Source organism: Rhinolophus sinicus, chromosome 17 (genome assembly GCF_057876585.1).
Source record: "Rhinolophus sinicus isolate RSI-liver-muscle chromosome 17, RSI-T2T, whole genome shotgun sequence".
NCBI lineage: Eukaryota > Metazoa > Chordata > Mammalia > Chiroptera > Rhinolophidae > Rhinolophus > Rhinolophus sinicus.
The window spans coordinates 101,673,992-101,679,915 of NC_142517.1; the positions used below are offsets into that span (position 1 = coordinate 101,673,992).

The following is a 5,924-nucleotide window of genomic DNA, read 5'->3' on the forward strand; positions in this document are numbered from 1 at the left end:
TCTGGAAATGACACAGATTGAAGAAGAGAGAGACTTGAGACTTAAAAGAAATGAAAGAACTCTACAAGAACTTTCTGACTCCATCAGAAAGAGCAATGTAAGAATAATGGGCATACCAGAAGGGGAAGAAAGAGAGAAGGGAACAGAGAGTATATTCAAACAAACAGTCGATGAGAACTTCCCAAACTTGTGGAAAGAACTGGATCCTCAAATCTAAGAAGCAAATAGAACACCTAATTACCTCAACCCCAACACGCCTTCTCATAGGTACATTGTAGTGAAGCTGTCAAAAATTAACGACAAAGAAAGAATTCTCAAGGCAGCCAGGAAAAAGAAGATGGGAACCTATAAAGGAAAGCCTATTAGATTATCATCAGAATTTTCAGCAGAAACTCCAAGCCAGGAGGGAGTGGAATCAAATATTCAAAGTATTAAAAGAGAGAAATTATGAGCCAATAATAATATATCTAACATACATATCCTTTAAATATGAAGGAGGAATAAAGACCTTTCCAGACATAAAGAAGCTGAAGGAATTTTCTAACACCTGTACTACAAGAAATACTGAAGGAGGCTATTTGACCTGAAGCAAAAGAATACAAAACTATTAGTAGTATTATGAACAGACAAACAGAAGCAGAAAATGGCAACCCCTGTACCAAATAAGACACTATACACGTAATCATAACATACAGGGTAAAGAAGAAAAAAAAAAAAGAGGAAAAAGATAACTTGATACTTCGGTGCAGAAATCAACTCACAGCATAAATAGGGATAATCTGTGAGAACAAAAAGATAAAAGGGAAGAGAGTAAAGGTCTGAACCGGCACAAGGAAATCAGAAAGTAAGCATGCTGAAGAAAATAATATGCACTAAATATGAAACTTTCTTTTACACAAACTTAATGGTAACCACTCAAAAAAATTCAGAACTGAAACATGTAACATAGTAAAAGAAGAAACAGAGGGGTAAAAATCAAGAATACCACCACACTGAAATAATAGACATCAACAAGAAGGCAAAGAAATAATGGAAACACAGCCTTACCAGAAAACCAAATATAGAATGATAGGAAATCCTCACATATCAGTAATCACCCTAAATGTAAATGGACTGAACTCACCAGCAAAAAGGCACAGAGTAAGAGATTGGATCAAAAAACTAAACCCAACCATCTGCTGCTTCCGAGAGACACATTTCAGCTACAAGGACAAATATAGACTCAAAGGAAAAGGGAGGAGATTGACACTCCAAGCAAATGGTATTCAGAGAAAAACAGGTGTATCCATACTGATATCAGGTGAAACAGACTTCAGGATAAAGAAGGTAAGAAGAGACAAAGATGGACATTTCATAATGATAAAGGGGACTATTCAACAAGAAGATATAACAGTCAACAATATGGTAGGCAGTATGAAAATTCCTGAAAAAATTAAGAACAGAATTACCATATGAACCAGCAATCCCTCTGTTAGGTATCTATCCAAAAATCTGAAAATATTTGTCCGTAAAGCTATATTTATTTGCTCTAACGTTCACTGCAGCTTTATTTAGGGTGGCCAAGACATGGAAACAACCGAAGTGTCCTTCAATAGATGATTGGATAAAGAAGTTTTGGTATATATATACAACGGAATATTATTCTGCTAAGAAAAGATGAAATAGTGCCATTTGCAATAACATGGATGGATCTTGAGATTATAATGCTAAGTGAAATAAATCAGACAGAAAAAGTTGAGAACCATATGATTTCCCTGATATGTGGTATATAAAACTGAAAACAACAAAGGAACAAGACAAACAAATGAAGAAACAAAAACTCATAGACACAGACAATAATTTAGTGGTTACATGGGCGGGGAGAGGGAGATGGTTGGTAGATGAGGGTAAATGGAATCAAATACATGGTGATGGAAAGAGAACTGATTCTGGGTGGTGAACACACAATGTGATATATAGATGATGCATTACAGAATTGTACAACTGAAATCTATGTAACTCTACTAACAATTGTCACCCCAATAAATTTTAATTAAAAATATATATGTTGAAATTAAATCTCAAAAAAAAAAAAAAAGAAATAAAAGGCATTCAAATTGGGAGGAAGTAAAATTGTCACTATATGCAGATGACATGATACTATATATAGAGAACCCAAAAGATTCCACCAAAAACTATTAGGACTGAAAAATGAATTTAGTAAACTAGCAGGGGACAAAATTAATATTCAGAAATCAGTTGCATTTCTATACACCAATAACAAACTATCAGAAGGAGAAATTGAGAGAACAATCCCATTTACAATTGCCTCAAAAACAATAAAATACTTAGGAAGAAATTCAACCAAGGAAGTAAAAAACTGTACTCAAAGAATGATAAGACATTGAAGAGAGAAATTAAAGAAGACAAATAAATGGAGACATATACAATGCTCATGGATAGCAAGAATTAATATCATTAAAATGTCCATACTACCTAAGGCAATATATAAATTCAATATAATCCCTATCAAATTACCAATGACAGCTTTTATAGAACTAGAGCAAATAATCCTAAAATTTATGTGGAATGATAAAAGACCCCAAATAGCCACGGAAATCTTGAGAAATAAGAACAAAGAGAGAAGTATCATACTACCTGACATCAAATCATATTACAAGGCTACCGTAATCAAAACAGCATGGTATTGGTATAAAAACAGATACATAGATCAATGGAATAGAATAGAGAGCCCAGATATAAATCCATTTCTATGTTGTCATTTAATCTATGAAAGTGGAAGCAAGAATTTACATTGGGGTAAAGACAGTCTATTTAATAAATGGTGCTGGGAATACTGGACACACACATGCAAAAAAATGAAACTGGATGACCTTCTTATGCCATATATAAGAATAATTTCAAAATGGATCAAAAAATTAAATGTAAGACCCAAATCCATAAAACTTCTAGAAGAAAATATTGGAAGTAAATTCACAGACATTCCCCTTAGTAATATTTTTATTGATATATCACCTCAGGCAAGGGAAGCCAAAAGAAAAAATAAACACTTGGGATTACATCAAACTAAAAAGTTTTTTCACAGCAAAGGAAACCATCAATAAAACAAAAAGTCACCCTACACAGAGGGAGAACATATTTGCCAATGATATATCTGATAAAGGGTTAATATTCAAAATTTATAAAAATCTCATACAACTCAATACCAAAAAAACAAACAACCCTATTAAAATATGGGCAGAGTTCGTGAAGAGACATTCTCTAAAGAGAACATATAGATGACCAACAGACATATGAAAAAAAGCTCAATGTCACTAATCATCAGAGAAATGCAAACAAAACCACAATGAGATACCTCCTCAGCCCTGTCAGAATGGCAATCATCAATAAATCAACAAACAAGTGTTGACCAGGATGTGGAGTAAAGGGAAACCTTGTGCACTGTTGGTGGGATTTCAGATTGGTACAACTACTATGGAAAACTATAGTATAAAAGTACCTCAAAAAATCGAAAATGGAACTACCTTATGACCCAACAATTCTACTCCTGGGTATCTATCCAAAGAAATGCAAAACACTAATTTGAAAAAAATATATGCACCCTATATTTATTGCAATGCTATGCACAATAGCCAAGATATGGAAACAACTGAAATGCCCATTGATAGACAATTGGATAAAGATACTTTTGTACATTTATACAATGGAGTATTACTTGGCTATAAAAAAGAATAAAATCTTACCATTTGCAACAACGTGGATGGAGCTTGAGAATATTATGCTAAATGAAATAGGTCAGACTGAGAAAGACAAATACCATATGATCTCATTTATATGTTGAATCTAAAGAACACAATAAATGAGCAAACAAAACAGAGATAGTCTCAGAGATATAGGGAAAAAATTGTTGGTTGCTAGATAGGAGGGGGAGGGGATGGGTGAGAAGGTGAAGGGATTAGAAAGAGCAAATTACTAGACACAATATAGTCATGGGGATATGAATTACAGTATGAGGAATATAATCAACAATGTTGTAAAGAGTATGTAAGGTACCAGATGGGCACTGGACTTATCAGGGGGATCACTTCATAGATTATGTAGATGCACGACCAATGTACTGTACAACTGAAGCTGAAATAGAATAATATTATATGTCAACTATAAGCAAATATGTATATGTATATGTATATATATATTCATATTCAGAGGAGGTGGAGTATAGTATAAGACAGTTAGTGTTATTGTACAGGTAGAAGCTTGGGGGAGGGTGGTTATCACTTTGTGAGGGGTATAAATGTCTATTATGTTGCTTTGTACAAAGAAACTAATTAAAAATAAAGTTATAAGAGAAAAAAAAAACCAATGATAGGTAGAGTCTACTGCCAGATTACTATTCTAGAGCTTTCTTTTCCCAATCCCAACACATAACAAGTGCTAGAATCCCATATAATAAGGTTTTGCTTGAGTCAGAGGTGGCACCTAGCCTTCAAGGTTGTTGAATCCATAAAATTCTATATGTTGAGAGAATTGGAGAGTTATGCCCCGTTTCCATCACAGAATGAACACTTTCCTCCTGATAGTTACTTCAGAAAAAAGAGGAGGCAATTTTTTCACTGGATCCATTGCAAGAGAAAAATCAAAGGCCAGGAAAGTCCCCAGCAGAAAGCCCAGGTGTTGTGAACCTTCACACACCACTGAGACCAGGTGAAAGTGCTGCTCTCTTTGTGAGTTGTGGGCTTCCTGAAGCTCATGAGCACATGCCAGTCGTTGGAAAGATCCTTGAGGAGAAATTGGCCTGTAGGTACAGACTTGAGACCTGGGAGGTAAGTCAGCAGAAAGAGGACATGTCGGCCCAGGTAGAGCCTGACAAGGGACATACTTCCATCTATGAAGCTCTCTGTGACACCCGCTAGAGGAAGGGCAAGTGTCCAGTGAAGCTTCCAAGAAGCTGTCTCTGATGACCAGAGCTGCCTCCCTCACAGATGTTGTAAGGAACAGAGTCAGGATCAGACATCTCCAGAAAGCTGTGGTCTTCAATGACCAGCAATTATGCCAGAGTCATCACCCTTCCCCACCATCCAGGGACCCTGTGCCCCATGAAGACCCACCTACATGCATCAAGTATTCCAGGTCTCTCTGGCCATACTCACCGCTGATGAAGGGACCGTGTTCAGAGATCTGACTCTTTTGTTCAAACAGAAAATGCTTCCCCAGCTCTTCCAGGGAGAAAACATTTCTGCAAGGAAATAATTCAGTCCTTGTTGAGAAAACTTTGCAGTTTTCAAGGTAACTCATCCCTGGTGAGAACAATCTTTCAGTTTCAATCTTAACACAACCAAGATATTGATTCCTTCTCAATAAATGTTTCTTCTAATGGAGACTCGTGTTCTCTGTGTACTGAATCAGGGTTGTAGGTTTTTGATATTCCTTGGCTTGTGCTTAGCGAAAGTAAGGAGTTAATTCAGCTCTTACAGTTTTGCTCTTTTGGTTTCTAAAAGTTTTGCAGTCCCTTATAGAGTACAGATGTTGGCCTTCTCAGTTTCATACTGGGGACTTTTATTTGACCCTGCTTAGATATCTTGTATTTAGAACACGTTAGTGCTCACTTTGGCAGCACATATACTAAACTTGGAATTATACAGAGAAGATTAGCATGGCTCCAGTGCAAGGATGACATGAAATGTGTGAATTGTTCCATATTTTTAATTAAAATTCCAAAGGTTAAACACAAAGAGAGAATCTTAAAAGCAGCAAGACGAAAGCAGTTAGTTACCTACAAGAGAGCCCCCATAAGACAGTCAGCTGATTTCTCAACAGAAACTTTTCAGGCAAGAAGGGATTGACAGGAAATATACCAAGTTATGAAAAGCAATGATCTACAATCAAGATGGCTTCACCCTTTAGAATAGAAGGACAGATAAGGA

General features: G+C 35.9%; 1 non-coding gene across 1 annotated transcript; it reads left to right on the forward strand.

Annotated features, from left to right (window-relative positions):
- The first annotated feature begins 5,598 nt into the window (after positions 1-5,598).
- LOC141568183 (U6 spliceosomal RNA) lies at positions 5,599-5,704 on the forward strand. The gene has a single exon (XR_012491227.1). It is a non-coding gene; the product is annotated as a U6 spliceosomal RNA (small nuclear RNA).
- Positions 5,705-5,924: the final 220 nt, after the last annotated feature.